The sequence below is a fragment of the Falco rusticolus genome, chromosome 8, assembly GCF_015220075.1.
Source record: "Falco rusticolus isolate bFalRus1 chromosome 8, bFalRus1.pri, whole genome shotgun sequence".
NCBI classification, from domain to species: domain Eukaryota; kingdom Metazoa; phylum Chordata; class Aves; order Falconiformes; family Falconidae; genus Falco; species Falco rusticolus.
The window spans coordinates 26,042,893-26,061,564 of NC_051194.1; the positions used below are offsets into that span (position 1 = coordinate 26,042,893).

General features: G+C 39.9%; 1 long non-coding RNA gene across 1 annotated transcript in view; it reads right to left on the minus strand.

Annotated features, from left to right (window-relative positions):
* The window catches only part of LOC119152574, a 62,267-nt gene that overhangs the window by 36,348 nt on the left and 7,247 nt on the right, over window positions 1-18,672 (minus strand). The window contains exons 4-5 of the long non-coding RNA XR_005105810.1: window positions 8,592-8,675; window positions 3,421-3,523 (exon numbers count right to left, since the gene is read on the minus strand). This is a non-coding gene — a long non-coding RNA (uncharacterized LOC119152574). The remainder of the gene's footprint in view (window positions 1-3,420; window positions 3,524-8,591; window positions 8,676-18,672) is intronic.

Genomic DNA, 18,672 nt, shown 5'->3' on the forward strand with positions numbered 1-18,672 from the left:
AAAGGCAAATTTGTGAGTCTGAAGCTAAACTTGTTTTTTTAATGAAATTGACTGGTTTACATCTTGCAGCATTCCAAAAAATTAAAAATAATAAACATCTCAGACTTGCTGCCTCTCTAGCTAGACAGGTTTCCCACAGCTGAATCCTTTGATGATACTCTTTGGACTTTCTATTTTAAGAAGTCATCCCTTTCTGCTTCTCTCTGGAGGCAAACTCTTTTGCTCTCCTGCCAATCTTCCTCTTGACCTTTCTGTCCTGTGTACTCGGCCCTTCCGTCTCTTTTCCAAAGTCCTCTCTCTCTCTCCTTCCACACTGCTAGGCCCTCTTCATTTCCAGGGCCAATGATTCCCCCTCAGTTGCCAGAAAACCTCTTCTTCCACCATAGTTGCCAAGCTATTTAATCTTCTAGCCCTTCTCCACTTTTGCCAGACGATCTCTCCAACTTCCAGAGAAAGTGTATTGCCAAGACCACCCCATGTATTTGCACCAGTATAACAGCCAGTATTGATACAACTGGATGTATTAACTGCAGGAACCACATGTAGCAGTAAAAATCTATGTTGTTATGACATCAAAGTTATATGTAAACACTGACCTTAATTGCACATCAAGAGGAAATTACTTTTCAAATGCTATAGGTAATAATTTAAACTCAATATTTTGCTTTGGAAATTAGAGATTATGTTAAAGAACACAAAGATATACTGGAGACCACCTTTCTTGTGTGGAGAAGAGAGGTCTGCTTAGTAAACATCTCTTGGCCATGAACACCATAAAAATAGCAATATGGTTAGATCAACTGCTTTGTACAAGTTTTGCATGAGCTGCCTCCTGTTCGTTGCGATAGCTGCAAGACTGTACCCAACCGCCTCTCTCTCTTCAGCACACTAGTTGGCATAGTTCTTACCAAAACTATAATTCCCATTAAAGATTATTTATCAGACCCCTCCACCCCACTCACCAGACCAAGAACTGTCCGTGTCTAGGGACTAAGACAGGGTGTTCTTTTTAGCCTTGGACAAAGACCTTCTCTGTATGTGTATTATCCTCCCCAGCTACAGCAGTATATCTCTACCCACTCCAGCCAGATTAATATTTAAACATGGTGACACTGTCATTCAAAAGCTTCAGGCTTGATTACCATAGTTCTCATAGTCACAGTAGGAAACCACTAACTTAAAAGAATTACAAATCTTTCAGAGTCCAGCAAACCAGAAGCAGAGGTGGCCTCCAAGCCCACCATCCTTCAGCCTTCCTCCCATTAAATATCAAGCTAGATGCTTCGTTTCATTTTGAGTATTCAAAACCCTCCAAGGGACAGACCAGCTCTGTGGGCTCCGTCACCCAGCATGAACACACTTGCAGTTGAGAATTGCCTTCAAATAGGAACATAACCAAGCAGCAAACTCATGGAGACAGATTAAGTGGTTCAGGCAACAAAAAGAGACTCACTCCTAAAAATATAGCAATTATTAGAATACCAGCATTTCTAAAAGCCGCTAATAAATCTTGCTTTATTGACCTACAGCAGCTTCACAAAAATAACACCATAAAATACACAACTCCACAAACTCCTCTTCATAGATTGGGGAAAAAAGGATAAATGCCTCCTTTACAAAATTCTGAAACCAAAAAGAAGAATGCTGCAAAAATACCTACACTCATACACAAGTGAATTGATTAAAACAGTTCTGAAGGCAGCCAAAATGTTTTAAAATACTCTGCTTGCCTGGTGTAAACTCTCCTCAATGTGAGGATGTCATTTCCTCAGCTTGGAACATTCCAGCCTTTATCAACCTAGACCTGTAAAGTCTTAGAAGCTTATTATGCTTTTGACGGCCTTCAAGCTCTCTCTGTACCAGTTTTTACCTGGCAGAGGTATCCATCCTAATCTTCATGTTCACATTTTGTGCAGTAACGTAGAACAGATTTCAATTTAGGGAACAAAACACCCTCCAGCTGAAGAAAATTCTCGCATTACAGTATGTTAAGAAGTATCTACTTCAATTGTGGTCAATTGTCATGAAGAAGGAAGGGGAACTAAAAAAAAGTATATTCCCATGTGAAAACCTTTCTCATTTAGGGAAAAAAAGAAAAAGACAAAAATACAAACAAACCCCCAACTTCCCTCCTTCCTGCCCCTGACATTTTATGCAAAGTAGGTGAATCTGGAACAAGAGATCATTTAAGAAATACTCATTACGCTATTTATGTACATAAATGTGGTTGTGTAAAAGTATAACAGGAATGCATTCACAATTGGTTTAAGTAATTTTCTCTTGGCAAACCACCATAAAAAACAGGGGCGTCATGGCGCCACCAGAATCCTAAATTGTGGTGGAGAATCATCAGCACACATGGCATTAATCTCTGTCTCCTTGCAGGAGACACCCTTGCCTGCATTACTGGCCTGTCTCTTAAATCTAAGACGTTGTAACTTGAGTTTAAAATGACACCATAAATAAGATATACTCTCCCTCCCCAACAAAAAAATTACCCACTTTATTAAAAAGACACATATCTCAGGCAGTTTACTCCTGTTGAGAGTTCTTCATTACCACAGCACACCAAAAGCGTAGTACTAACGGGTTAATAGTACATCATGTAATGTTCATTATTCGTACTGGACATGATTCAGACTACTGAGAGACTTTTTAAATATATACATATAATTAGTTAACCCATTGGTATTACATTCTTATCACTTTGGATTGATCACAAGACTGTAGGGATCTCATTAGACCATACCAGTTTATTTTCCCTAGCGACTGAGAACACTTAGCTGTCTTTTAATATCTTACTATTAATCGCTTAGTAAGTTTTTAAATCTTCTTTTTCCTTCTTCCAAATTTAGGCAGAGTTTTGTTAACATAGCAATTTAAAATATCACCATTCTCTTTGCAAATTTCTCTGTGACTTGTAAACATTTTTAAAATGTTCTACCAGATGAAATTCATGTCTTTTAAAGGAAACTGTGTCTCTATTTTGGTGGAAAAAAAAATAAAAGACTGATAGTTTGGGAACACCCACTCAAGATAAAATAAGGATCCTGGAAGATTTCCTGTGGGGGTTAATGGAGGCCAGGCCAATGGTAACTGACCTTGAAGTCCCCAGATGAAGCTTCGTGTTTGTCCTCAGATTATTTATGTATTTTTTTAAAGGATTCTTCAGCATGCAAAGCTAAGTTTGTCAACCCTGATATGGTGAGAGTCCAAAAAATGTCACTTTTAAGTGCCACCTTTATATGCGCCTACAAAAAAAAAGGGAACTCAATATGGAAATATTTTTAGTTCATTTTCTTGTAGTCTACTTAGTGCAACATTGCCAAAAACATGCTAACATAATTCAGAGATAGTACAGCAGCATAGCATTAGCATATTGAATAATTAGCAGATATAGGTATTTTAAATGAAACTTACCCACAATGACACATGTTTAATTCAGATTATGAGCCATAGTGTGCTTTTCCCCAACAAGTTATATGACTGTAATACTGTCTTAAAAAGCTATTATTTTAGGTACCTCGGAAAAAGGAGAAGAAAAAAAAAAAGTGTTAAAGATCCATACACAGGGTTTCTGCAAATGAATATGATGTATTCCAGAAACAACATGCGTTCACACAGACACTCAATAAGAAAGGGACTGTTTACTCAGTTTATAGCTTGAAAACCACTAGGGACTGTGTTCCAGTATGGGAAATTTTAGTACAGTGCATTGTTAATACAAAATAAAAAGCAAGCCTGGGAAGTTAGGATTATATTTTTTTGAAAATGCTTGTTTGGACCATTAAAAAAAATATTGCCTTCTAATGTCAAAGTACGAACAAATACTTTTTCAGATGAATAAAATCTGTAATCAGTTAGATAAGAGCAATATGCCTTTTTTTGGCATTTAATCAAACAATGAAATCACATACACATTTCCTGACACAAAAGACAAATGATGTAATAATCTGAAGGAGTTTCTCTATCTCCTTGGAACTTTGCATACTTGACTTGTTTTCCATATTTTGTGACTTTAAATGGTGGGAAAATTATATTAAAATGCTTGTAGCAGTTCCTCTAAACTAGCATCCTTTTTGTTTTATTGTATTTAATATAAAAGCAGCAATTATTTGATTTCAAAGTTATGAAAATATGTACCTTATGAGAAAACAAGCAATTTAAGCTTTAATTGGTGTCATTTTTCACAGAACTGGCAAGATTCTTGCATCCCTGGCATGTTGTTTTCTATAAAACTGCAGAGCTGCTTTCAATGAATGTTTTACGAATGTATAAGTTGTTACATGAAGGTATGTGAGTGGATGCCTGGAAATATAAGATTTCTGGGGGGATTTATTCACAAAAGATGCATTTCATTTCATTGTGTATATACTGTAATTTTTCCTTAATATTCCTAATGTGCTTTGCTTCCCATTAAGCATTTCTTCCATTCTTGTATGGGAAGAAATGGGAGGTATGCAAGAGGGATATTTTGCACAGGAGAAATAGAAATAAAGATGGGGGAAACAATGGAAAAAAACTACTTTGAAAAAATTATTTTGTGTATGTTTTTTGTGTAAAATTAGACACCCCAACCAGTTGGTTTTGGGTTGGGTTTAGGGGGTTGGGTTTTTTCTCCTTACTGAAAGCCTCAACCCCTAATTTAACTTTCTTCCATGAAGCTTATAATATATGCATGCCCTTATCTGTTAGGGGCATCTGTGTAGAAGCATACTTTTCTTTTCTAGTTTATTTAAAATGGTACCCACAAAACATGAACTAGAGAGGCCTCTGACACTAGTTTCTGTAAAGATGTTGCACAAGAGATAACCCTAGTTAAAGAGCTAGGCCTGTGTGTACAGCTATCCAACCCCACGCCAACCATGGAAAGACCTATATGACTGCAAATAACAAGATACCCAACAAAGCGTTGCTTTGTGGCCCTGCCTCAAGAAGAATGCTTCTACAGATTGAGATGTGACCACAACCTGATGTGCAGCCATAACTTTTGTGAGCATCAGGGTCTTAGGAAGGATCAGAAGCCTCATGGATGCTGTGTCACTCATCTCCAGTGCCCTCTCAGAGGCTTGGGACCAAGTTATGAAGGGGCCTCACTGCTGCACAGGGTGGTAGGCACCTCCAGCAAGAGGGCATTTCACCAGTGGGTTGGTCTAGGACTTGGGGCTGTCCCAGTGTAAGAGAAAAAGCAATGTTGTGTCAAGAAAGGTGTGGAGGAACAACATCGCTGTGGATCCACCAGCCCCATGACAACAGGGAGCATTCCTACTGCTTTATGGGATGGTTTTTCCCTTCACACAGAGAGAGCCGCCACCAGTCAACAAATATACGTAACACAAGGACTTTGGTGCTTTGCTGTAGCAAGCAGACATTTAGACATGACATCATCCAAAAGGATTTCAATGAGCAGACCTTTCACCCTGCACATGGGCCAAACTGGTGAATTAATTCACTCACATACTGAGGAAATTATTTTTCAGAATAAGTACGTTCCATTAAAAGCCCACCATTGCCACTGGATATGGAGCCTGCCTGATACAATCAGCCACACATAAGGTGGTCAGTGTCTCCAAGACTGAGAGCACAGGAGACCAGAGCATTTTTTTCCTCCGTCTTAAAAATCAGGAACACCATAAGCTGAGGCATCACCAGCTACCACATCAGCACATCTCAGTCTCAACCAGAAGGGCACATTGAGGCTGAGCACATAATAAAGGGTTTGCAGCTGTTTAGTCCATAATTTCTCAGTTCTAGATTTTACAAGGTAGACACCAACGCCTTTGGCTCACAAAGGTTTCTATTCAACACGTGTTTACTGGAACCAGTAGTGGGTACCTGTGAAATACCCAAATACGGTGACAGGCTCTGCAGCGTCTCCTTTCTCTATCCACCTTCTCATACATTCCCCTCTAACATCAAAACACCTACTACTGCAACTTTCTATCTGCCTGTGACCATTCCTTCTTTACACTTCAACATTTTAATTAAAAAGCAATAAAACACTTTAATTTGAGGTTTGTACATAAAAATACAAGTAAAAATGGCCTGAACACTGGGCAAATACTATTGAAATCTGAGCTGAAAGGCAGTTAGAGTAACTTTAACCACCTGAGAAATGCAATAATCACCCTGAAATGCACAGCCTGGAGTGTTTTATTGCCATTATAAACTGCAATTTATACATTAAAATAAGGAAAACAGTCAGACCCATCCATTTATGAGCTATAATAAATATGGTTATGACATCACTGACAACCAGTCACAAACTTCCAAACACATCCAGAGCTCTAAAGCAATTTCACGATTACCTTTTAAATCTGTTTTCTATCAGCACATGTGTATTTCTTGGGTGTGCACGTAGCCACAGACCTGACTCAGCAGCATGTCTTCATGGATGCAAAGGACTCCTGCATCCTGCAAGCCCTTGGCTTGACTTTGTCTTTCATGTCTCTTGCACTCCTCCAGTCCCCACTAACCTTACTGTCCTCCACCTTCCCCATGACACTCATGTAAACAACAGAACAAAAAGATCTGATGGTTAGAGATAACTCCTAATCTTTTTTTTTAACCCTCAAAACACCACCTTAACAGAATCTGGGAGGAACACTGCTACTTGGGAAACCTTGAAAATGACCATTACAGCTCTCATAAGTCCCTCTCTTCGAGGGACATCAGTTTCTCAACTATTTACGCTGACTAGTTGCAGCCCAGAAGAGTTGCACGCAGCCTTGAATACAGCTGCTGCATCGCTTTTGCTAGTCAAACACAGCCCCAACTTTTGTTCTTTCCACTCTTGCAAGTTTCTTGGGGGAAGAGAGTTTCTAAAAAGGATGAATTGTACCTCAGGGAACAGCTTTTCTCTAAGAACAAACTAACAGGATAAGCCTATAATAGACATATAAATCAACCTCAAAATTGGGTTTGGTTGGGGATTTTTTTTTTTTTTTTGAGAGTGTTTTTCTCTCAGAACCAGCAGTGCAAGTATTTTCTTCTACAGTGCTCGACTCCTTTCCTGATGAAACCTCTCTTGGTCCCTCTGCCTTCCAGCTGCCAATGCATTTGTCACATGCGCTGCAGCTTCATCAGGATCAAAGATCTTTGACTTCACCCTCAGACTCCAATAACCTGGAGAAGATGAGCTGTGGTAGCAGTTGCATGGGCCTGATCCAGCAGTGGCTGCCAAGCATGAGGCCCCCCTATGCGGAGGACAACAGCTGAAGACATTCAGATCAGAGGGAACTTGCTGTGCTAAAGCCCAGAGGAGCTGGGAGTCACAGGGCGAGAAGCAGCCATCAATTTGGTGCCACACTGTGCGCAAGACAGGCTGGAGCAGTGCACCGGCGTGACCTGTCTGATTCACCAGCACAAGCAAAGGCTAAATACCAAGTCAGGGAAGGAAGGAAGGAGCACATGTTGTGCTGGAGAAGACACAGCCTTTGATATGCTTAGTTAAAAACAAAGTCTGGGAAGACTTAATGGTACTGACCCTGATATTTTACATTTTATCCCTCCCACTCAAAGCATCTCATTCCCTTTCTCTTCCTATCTTCATTGCCCAGAGGTGATTGCTTTTTTTCTCCCCATGTTTTCCTTAAGTCAGTGTAACTTTCCTGCAAAATGGATTCCTGATTTTCACTCTCCACACAAGGAAGTCATCTCACCAGGGGACTGCTCTTCAAATCCTCCACCTTCCCTTGCCAAGCATTAATCTCAGCCCTTGGTGAAAGCTTCTAGCACAAAAGTACCAACAAACTGACATTGGTCAAGCAGACAGACTTGAAAAAAAAAAATAAATCACTGTGTGTACTTCGTGGCCAGCAAAAGTAGAGTAGGATAGATGGGTAGTATGTGATAGGAGAGCAGTGGTCAGATAAGATAAAGCCCTTTCACAGGCCTTTACAGAAATTTCCTCTGAAGACACACTATGGTTATTTGCATGCAAAAATAACCTTAGTAGTCAGCAAGACTCAAGATGTTTGTCTTTGCAATGCCCCTCTGGAGTAGATGAAAGGAGTACTATTTTTACTACTTTGAGAAAGCAAAAACTGAAAAACAAGGACATTCTTGAATTTTTTTTTGTGATTGCAGAAACCATGGAAAACAATGGCCACTATGGCAAACACTTCTCAGGTGACTTATCCTATACTGCCTATGGAATTCTTGTTAACGCCTGAAGTGCAAGAACCAAGACTTTCACCTTGAATTGGAGGCTTAGAAGAAAAGCACAGAGCTGTATTTTAAAGTAAGCTAATGGAGGGTGAAGTCCAGATCTAACATGCTTCATGCTTACAATATATCACATTAGTCTCATTGTAACAACTAGGAAGGAAATAAAAGTAAACATAACAGATGAAGTCACACTTGAGATGAAGTCAGCTACCTACATAAACAGAAATCTCTATGCACCAACCAGAAGTGGTAGGAAAGGTTATTTGTCCTCACCACTGGAGTATCACACCTTTCATTCAGCCAGGTTCATCCAAATACCTTAACCAAAGCTAGTGATACGACTTTTGTCTCTGTGACTTCACCTGTCCACAAATACAGGACAGTCTCCCCTCTCTTGTCAATATTTGCAATGTTACGTTTACCTTGACCATCACTGGCAGATGTGCTTTTCATTCCACTAGTGTTTTGCTTTCAATTGAGGAAGACACCAGCCATGTCATCTTCACCTATGTTGGGAGGCAAAAAACACAAGAGGAAAGGGATAAGATTTCTCCTTCTTTCAGTTGCAGTAGTCTCTTGCAGCACAGAGATGTACATTTCTTGTTCTGTACCATCCAACACCGTGTTGGATCAATAATACCCCCATGAAAACCCAAGGAAGCCTTCACAGTTTGGCAGCAAGGGCACCGGCAGGCCTAACGTTTTGTAAGGAAAATTATTTTCTTGACCACAGAGGAGACCTGGGGGAGGTCCATCAGAAAGGTCACAGTGGGACAATAGTCAGCACAGGAAGATGACTAGAAGGTGTTGACCTCTTCAAACCTCCTCATGGCACTGGCTTAACACCAGTTTTGTAAAAGCAGGCCAGGCACTAAGGAAGCTTTTTGCTTCATTTTGAATGTATGTTAATATTTGAAAGGGTCCATTCTGAATAACTCCTGTGGATTTGGTTGACATGCTTCTGTTGGGGGAAAGGAGAGAGAAGAAAGTAGTTAAAAAATAATCAACATTGATGGTTAGTAAAAATGCGGCTGAGATTCTGAGAAAAAAGGATGAAAATTATTTCTCACTTAAGATAAAGCTTTCTCCATCCTTCATCATGTACCAAAACAGGCAAGGAGTGCATTTTTTAAATGTAAACAAGTTAATATATCTCCTTGTGTTCACAACTGAGCACAGGCAGATAGGGGACCAGGCAGGGGAAGTACTGCTCTTAATCTGGCATAACGCACGCATACATACACATGGACGCACACCTTAACCCAAGGCTTCTCAACCTCGTGTTTGTGATCTCAGAACTCCTATGAAAGAAGTCACTTAAACTGAATTTTAAGAAAATCTGTAATACAAATCCAAAATTTTGAAAGTGATGATAAAAATAGGTGTGTACATGTGCATCAAATATATATGTTCTTCCAGGAAAATAAATCCTATTTTGTAAACTGGAAATTTATTTAATTCATGGGCTTTTCAGCATCAGCACACGCAAATTTTTCACTAATACAGAATCAGAAAATAATTTCTTAACTGGAAAAAACCCAAGTCTTTAGTGTCTCTTATTAATATTTTAATAATTTAAAATCAGTTTAATGTATCCTAGATACCTAATTGTTTGCAGACTTTCACTTACACATTGCTAATGGGACAAACATCTTCCTGCCTCATTTATTTTTATTTGGGAAAAGTATTAAGTTACAACAAACGCAGTGTGTGATCTTAAATTCAGAATATTTGACCATTTTATGATAACCAACTGATAAGCAAGGATTACTCTCTCTCAAAACACTGAGACACTGTTCCCCTCAATATTTGATATGTGTTATTTGCTATTTGAACCGAGTGTTCCATCACTGTAGTGCTCTTGTTCTTTGATAAGATGGTCTAAGCTATACAAGCAGGTGGCTACTCTGACTAATTTGCTTTGGCTTTGCTTTTCTCTGAGGAATAGTGGAAATACTTCAGTTGTGAATGACAGGCTATGAGAGGGTGGAAATCAAGCCAGCAGAATGACAAGGATTTAAAACATTTTCTTACAGGAGCAAGCACTGTGCATGGCTTAGTATATGAAGCAACAGGTTAATACATCTACCCTTTTTCTTAATAACTGAGGCAATAAAACAGTGAAAGCAAAATGTATGTTTAACTCTGAATTCAAGCTTCTCTTTTTGAGATCTCTAGTGAAAATGAATCTATATAACTGCAAACCAAGCCTTAACCCTGCAAAGACATATTAATATGCTTAGCTGTACCCTAGGTTGAGCAGTACCATTTTCAACAATAGGATTCATCATGGGACTACTTAGAGACATTAACACCAATTAAACAAAAGCATAAAACTCTTTGCAGGGTTGAGACCTAAATGACTTCAATTTCCATTAAAAATTATTTTCATTTCATAATCAAAGCAAATTTTTTATACTGGCATGGTATCTGATTGCCAGTTAAATACATGGAGGTAAAACTCTGTTAGTACAAGTGGCTTTCAGAAAGCCAATAAGAACAGTGAAAATATCTGTCTGGCTTTCTAAGTAAAATTTTTTTGTGAGTTTTTCTCATTTTTACTTCTTTACCATTCTTCACTATTACCATGACTTCAATACTTGCCCTAAATGTAGTCTATCACTTGTATTGGGTTTATGTCTTGTGGTCTGCAAGCACGTTTCCAAAATTATAATACCTATTTGCATGCTACTAAGATACCACTTGGAACCTGCCTCCTTGCACAGCAGTGTTTTTTCAGTCTGCTGCATGCTTCCCCAGTTTACTTGTACCTCCAAGAACCTGCCCAAAATACTCTATTCCTCCACTCTAAACCCTGGCGGGTTTGGGCCATATCCTCATGCTTCAGAGCGCCCACTTGATCTTCACAGTTAGGTAAGCTCACTGCCATCTTTACAGCATCCAATAAAGATATGCACATATTAAAACCTAGCAACCACCCAAAAACTAAACATTCTAGTGATCTTAAATCTTCTCCTAACCAAAAGTTACCTTGCGTACCATAAATTCCTAATAATTATCATCTCTACAAAGGTAGAGAGTACTGTTATCTATTGGAGCAAAGCTGGGGTCTGCTTTCCATCATGTACATTACATTTTATTATGGGCAGACTCAGAGACTGCTCTGGAGGGCTACCAGGTTTAGGCCATGACCTGAAACTGCTGAAACGCCAAGGAAAAAAAAGAAAAGAAAAAAAAAAGAAAAAAAAAAAGATAAAAGGAATCATTATTACAGGCATACCATGGTATTCCTACAGAGCTTCTCAAAGGAAAAAATATCTATGGGGATGTTAAGGAGTGCAGGCATTGTGCCTTTTCCGAGGTCAAAATCATGTTCCTCCCAAGTTTGAAAAGTGAATATTGGACTCACTATCAGGTTTTTGTGGTTTAAAACCCAAGAATCACTTAGCCAGTTATTTCCCCAGCACTGTCAACCACAGCAGAGAAACACATCCTAGGACTCGGGCAATTATACTACTAACATTAATGTGGGTTTGGGCTTTTTGCGTTTTTTGTTGGGTTTTGGTTGGTGGTTTCTTTTTTTTTTTTTTTCTTTTCTTTTTTTTTTTTTTTTTTTTGAGAGGGGCAGGGGGCATAGCTAGTAATCCCCTTACTAAAAACATACTGCAGGGTTCAACAGTGAAAAAGTGAAAGCCCTTCTGAGATTATAATGTTTCAGATCATTAGTGTAAACGAATATATTTTTAATATTATTTTTTTCCTTAGAGTACATGCACTTTCAACTTCTCATGGGCCTTTTCCAACTACTTTTCTAAAATGTCATCAGCAAGCCAAGGCTAAAAACTTAATACGTCTGCTCCAACCCAACATAAAGGCATTATTATTTAAAGTGGCAAAATGGCTAGGAAGTCTAACCATAGCTGTGGCCGCAGATGCCACAGTGAGCTTGCGATCTGGAGCAAGGCTGGGATGCTCAGAGGAGCAGCACATCTTTAAGGGTTGGCAACATGGGCTGGAGCCTTGCTGCCATCGCAGCCCCACCACCACGGGAACGGCCAGGAGCTGAGCACGGGCTGCTTCTACACACCCTGCTTTGAATGCTATTTGTACTACTGGAGTCCTATTTTGAGTATTTGGAGTTCTATTTTGAGAGTTTTGAATACACTTTTGACTCTACTCTACATGTAATGCGGGAATATCAGGAAATATAACATCAACCAAAATACCCCTTCAAAGAGGATTTTTTTAGCCTCCTTTCTTGAAGTTTAATCAAGACGATTGCAGGACACCCCCTGCCATGCCCTTCCACAGCACACCCCGTTACTCCCACAGCACTGCCAGCTCGGGGCTCTGAGCCTTGCGGCAGCCCTCCAAATTATGAGATTTGCTAAAAAATACTATTTTTTTTTTTTTAATCAAAAGTAATTGAGAGAGTGGGAATGTTTGCTTGTTCTTTGTTATGAATGTGCTTCATATATTTCTTTAAATCTCTCCACATGGGGAATCCACCAGGAGAAATAAATTTTAATATTTTAAAAATGAGGAGAGCTGAAAATTTCATGCCACTGAAGCTGGAAAGAAAAGAGAAGCATCACCGTACTTACTGAAGGTGACAGCTTCAACATCTTTCTGGGAATGTCTGAAAAGAAGGAAAGCCCAGCAGGACCTTTTGACATAGGAACAGGAGGAGTGACAGGGACTGCCCATCATGTCTGAATTTTAACTGAGGCATAAATACAAGTTCGATTTCTGCGGTAATAAACGAGCACAGCACTCCTTTCCCTTTCTTCGTGCTTAGTATTTCTGTACTATTGGAGGTCTACTCTTTGGCTTCACAGCCCTACTATGGCATCAAATCCTAGTGCCTGATTTGCATTTCCAAAAGCAAATTGTTTTCCAAAAAGTGCATGTGGCAGCAAAAGACTCTAAACAACATTCTTATAGTTTCTTTACATTCTTATACACACAGTAGCACATCTCAAGCCGACTAAACTTACTGAGCCCTCCTCTATGTTTACAGCATGCTTCAAATAGTTTTCTAAGAGCCCAGAAAGTAAGCAGCAGGCATGGTTGATTTATTGCAAATTTACCCTGTTAAATCTTAGAGTTAATGGCTATATTTTATGCCATTGTTAGTCCATGTGTGATGCATATATTAATAGAAAAAATTACCAAAATTAAGGCGTCAGTGTAAAAATAAAACATTCAATGACAAAAGCAAATACAGGAGTTAATTCTAAGCTGTGTCTTTTCTCTAAAAGACAAAAGAAAGGAAAAAAAAAATGTCCAAAACTTTCTTAAAGTTGTCAATAGAGTCATTCAAAACTCCTTTTTCAGCTCCTGACCAGAACAGCACATCTCTGGCTTGGTATCTCGTAACACCTTGCTAATGTTCATAGAATCATGGAATGGTTTGGGTTGGAAGGGACCTTAATGGCCCCGGGCAGGGACGCCCCCCAGCCCAGGCTGCTCCCAGCCCCATCCAGCCTGGCCTGGAGCACTGCCAGGGATGGGGCACCCACAGCTGCTCTGGGCAGCCTGGCCCACCGCCTCGCCGCCCTCATGGGGAGAGGTTCTTCCTGATCTCTGACCTGCATCTGCCCTCTTTCAGCTTAAAGCCATTCCCCCTTGTCTTGTCATGACATGTCCCTGTAAGAAGCCCCTCCCCAGCTTTCTTGTAGCTCTCCCTCAGGTACTGGGAGCTGCTTTAAGGCACCCCCCCCCCGAAGCCTGCTTTTCTCCAGTCTGAACAGCCCCAACTCTCCCAGCCTGTCTTCACAGGAGAGGTGCTCCAGCCCTCTGACCATCTTGGCTTCCTCTGGGCTCGCTCCAAAAGGTCCATGTCCTTCTTACATCAAGGGCCCCAGAGCTGGACGCAGTGCTGCGGGGGCGGGTCTCACAAGAGCAGGGTGGCGAGGGAGAATCCTCTCCCTCGCCCTGCTGGCCCCACTGCTTTAGATCCAGCCCAGGGTATGGTTGGCTTTCTAGGATGCAAATGCACATTTCTGGGTCACATTAAGCTTCTTGTCCACCAACACCCCCAAGCCCTTCTCCTCAGGGCTGCTCTCAACCCATTCTCCGCCCAGCCTGTATTTGTGCTTGGGATTGCCCCAACCCACATGCAGGACCTTGCACTTGGCCTTGTAGAACTTCATAAGGTTCGCATGGGATCACCTCTCAAGATTGTCAAGGTCCTTCTGGATGACATCCCTTCCTTCCAGCGTGTCAACCACACCACACATCTTGGTGTCATCAGCAAACTTGCTCAGGGTGCTCTCAATCCCACTGGCCATGTCACCAACAAAGATTGGCAACAGCACCAGTCACAGTCCCAACCCCTGAGAAATGCCACCCATTGCTGGTCTCCCCTTGGACACTGAGCCACTGACCACAACTCTTTGAGTGTGACCATCCAGCCAATTCCTTATCCACCACCCCCAAAACCCACATCTTTCCAGTCTGGAGACAGGGGTGTTGTGCAGGACAGTGTCAAATGCTTTGCACAAGTCTAGGTAGATGCCATCAGTTGCTCTTCCCTTATCCACCAACACTATAACATTGTTGTAGAAGGCCACCAAATCTGTCAGTCATGATTTGCTCTTAGTGAAGCCATGCTGGCTGTCACCAATCACCTCTCTGTTTTCTATGTGCTTTAGTTTTCTATGAGCTTTCTATTTTAGTTTTCTATTTAGCTTTCTATGAGCATAGTTTCCAGGAGGATCTGATCCATGATCTGGCCAGGCACAGAGATGAGAATAACTGGCCTGTAAGTCCTCAGTTCTTCCTTTTTTCCCTTTTTTAAAAGTGGGGGTCATGTTTCTCCTTTTCCAGTAGGTGGGAACTCCACCCGACTGCCACAGCTTCTCAAATATGATGGACAATAGCTTAGCAACTTCACCTGCCAGTGCCCTCAGAACCCATGGATGCATCTCATCAGGTCCATGGACCTGTGCACCTTCAGGTTCCTTAGATGGTCTCAGACCTGATCTCCTCCTATGCGTGGGCAGTTCTTCATTCTCTCAGTCCCTGCCTTTGCCTTCTGTGACTTGGGTGGTGTGGATGGAGCGCTGGCAGGTGAAGACCAAGGCAAAAAAGTCATTGAGTACCTCTGCCTTCTACATACCCCGGGCACCCAGGTCATCTGTTCCCTCCCAGAGAGGGTCTGCACTTTCCCTAGTCTTCCGTTAATCTCCTCTGGAGTTATTGGGAAGCCAACAAACAAACAGAAATGCCAACCTGCAAATCCTTACAGGTGCCTACCTTCACCTTGGGCTGCACGCGTTGCAGCTCAGCGCTGTCACACACAGCTCGTCCCTGTGTCCCCAGCTGCTCATGTATCACAGTACCCGTGCTCCAGTGGCAGCACATTTGGTGACAACATAAGACCATACAGCAGAAACTCTGCTGTAGTACTAATCTCCAGGAACCCTGCTCTCGGTCTGAACACAGCAACCTAGAGCCCTTCATGTAACAATGAAGAAAAGCTATTTTTAAATCTATTTGTATGCTTATAAAATAAACATAAGAGGATGATCAGGCTTAGAATGGCACGCTTCACCAAATAAACCTTCCAAATAATGGCTGTATTTTCACCAAGCAACCAGGTATTGGCTGTAGACTCAGCAGTAAGATAGAACCTTATGGAAGCCGTACTTTGTCAACTCACCTAAGAGACGGTCAACATTGATTGCTCAGAGTTGTTTTGGCAAAAGCAAGATCAAACAAGAAACAGAAAATATGTGCATACCATACACTGCTAAATGTTTCTAAAAACTTAAAAGTCTTCCTACCTATGAGTCTCAAGATATTTTTACCATTAGCAGTCCATCCAAGATTTACATAAAATACTATATATAGCTACTGTTGTTAGTGGATTACAACACTATCTTTAATAACCTCGAAATAAAATATCCTTTTTAAACTAAAATATATTTGCTGTTTTTTACATTAAGATAACCATTCCTTAGGCATGACATAAACATGATGACTGTCAAACAAAGATGAGGAGAGCAACAAATTTAATACATTTGTCAAGGAAGTTATTTTTGGAAAATAATTTTTACTGAGGGAAGGAGAAAAAAGTCCAGCTGAAGTAAACAATTTAGTTCATAATCATCAACACAGGGACTCTTTGCATAGACATTTCCTTTCATAGGTCACTACATTCATTGGATTAGAATTGGCTAGAGGATTGAAAAACTGTAAATGACAAAAAACTACTGGAAGTAGTAGCCATGAAGCAAATACAGCCAGCTAAGACAAAAATTAACTCACTTATGGTGAACCTACTCCTACCTGTCCTATAATTCAAGATCCAGTTTGCATATATGCGTCCAACTATGATTAAGCGTAAGGTTTATTAAAGGCTTCAGCTGTTGGGAAATTATTTAGCTTGTGGAATTTCTACCCGGAAAAAAAAAAAAAAAAAAAAAACCAAACCAAAAAAACCCCACACCACACAACTGAAGAATGCTTGTTAGGTCAAAGTTGGTTTTTTTGTTTTCTGGGGGTTTTTAATCATTCTCTGCATAGCTTTAACACTAGATAATACAGCGTAATGCATCAATACACTACCAGCAATTTTCTCTGCTTTAAATATCACTCTCATTCATACCATGATTCAATTTAAAGAATCATTCAAAGATAAATCTAAATAAATAACAAGCTAGCTTTCAGGCAAACAAATGAATTTGCATTGTTTTATATTCATCATAAATATTTCACTTAATTACTGAGGTACTATGTTCAGAAATACAAAACAACATTATAAATTTATTAGCACTGTCCCTGCTGATTTTACAGAAGTTCTGTGGAATGTAAAAGCCAAAAGTAGAAACAGGCTCAAGAGCATAACCAAAAGAGCAGAGGCTGCATTCAAATGCTAAACTGGATTGACACACTCTGGTTTGCTCTGTATATTTACCCCAGCTAAAGATTCCTGTCTGAATCAGGTGTATCCTATTTATCTCAAAAACCCAAGGTCAACTAAACCCTTTCCTTCTGTGATTTTCAAAACCTAACATCTGAATCAGGCTAGTTCAAGTATTATCTTGAAAACTATCATAGGAGTTATTTTTTCCCCTCATTGTAAAATGTGACAACGTAAAAGGATGTAACAGCATTTTTCAAAAGTTTAGCGAGGTCAGCTATGTGAAGAAAAAATAAAAAGTGCTACTAAAACATAAAAGCTACAGTACATAGAATTTATCATCAAAATTATTTAAGTTCTTTTAATGGCTCTAAAGGCTCTGAAAAATATTTTTTAAATGTAAATATGTGGGTCTTTTAGAAGAAGATATCCTTCTTTCTAAACCACAGTATCACTGGTGATTTATAATTTTCAGAAAATTTTAATCCCACAGGAACATGAGAGTTCCTCTTTATTTTTAACCTGATACTGGATCTAATATGGAATGCAGTTTTTATTATTAGCAAAAACTCTATTCTTTTTATTTGCTTATAATAAATTAAGATAAAATCTGAAACAGTGCAAGTATGAAACCATTTTAAAAACAGAATATTTCCCCCCCCTCTTTAGCTTTGAAACAACTGTAGATGTAAATAAAATTGTGGATATCACATTTCCCTAAGGATTAAGTTCTCTTACTGTTCAAATGTCATTAATTACCCTTAATGCCGTTATGAACTATTTGGAGATTATCATTATTAAACTGTTAGAATATTTCTTAATTCCTCACCAAAAAGCCACAGAATAACTAGCTGAGCCTATCCCCACCCCACCCCCCTTTTGTTGAAATAAAAACAGCCTAGAGAATTGTGTCTGAAAAGAAAAAGTCAAGAATCAACAATAAAAAAATATTTTTTTTACTAAGCGAGCAGAAGAGAGAAGAGTTTGGGGTTTAAAACCCATGCTATTCGTAGTAAAGTATCTGGGTCCTGGTGCAGACAGATTCGAGCAGCTGGGTTTCTCGAGTAACGGGGAAGCAGCATAAATCCCTCTAACGCAAGTATCTTATCTGAAGCACGCCGTTTGGCAATACTGGAAAACACCTAATAAACCCCTCTCCCCAATAAAAGCATCCCCTGTTCATTGCCACAAAGAAGGCAGAGAGACCCTGTGGTGTGTGCACACACGTGTGAGCAGCCACCCCGGGGTAGCACAAGCGCACCCCTGATGCGCAGTGCTTTTTTCCCCTGCTTGCATCCTGAAGCCGTGGGTTAGAGAGGTGGCTATTGTGAATAGTGACTAAATTTTAAGGCAGTTGATAGAGACTAAAAAAAAATTTACACAGAACACTTCCCCCAAAGAAAAAAAAATGTTCAAGACAGTTGGTGACTGCAGAAGCCTGCAGAATGAGTGAATGTCATGTCCTCACTGATGTCTGAAAAGTTTAATTTTAGGGTCCTAAGGATGTTTCACTGCTGTAAAAAATATTCACCAGAACAGAATATGGATACTGTATATACTGGATTTGGTATCGATGCACTCATACTTAAAAATTCAAAAAACCCTGCATTTTGGTCATTTCTTCATCTCCTTTTGCAAAAATACTAACCAATGAGGATGTTTAGCATAGCTGT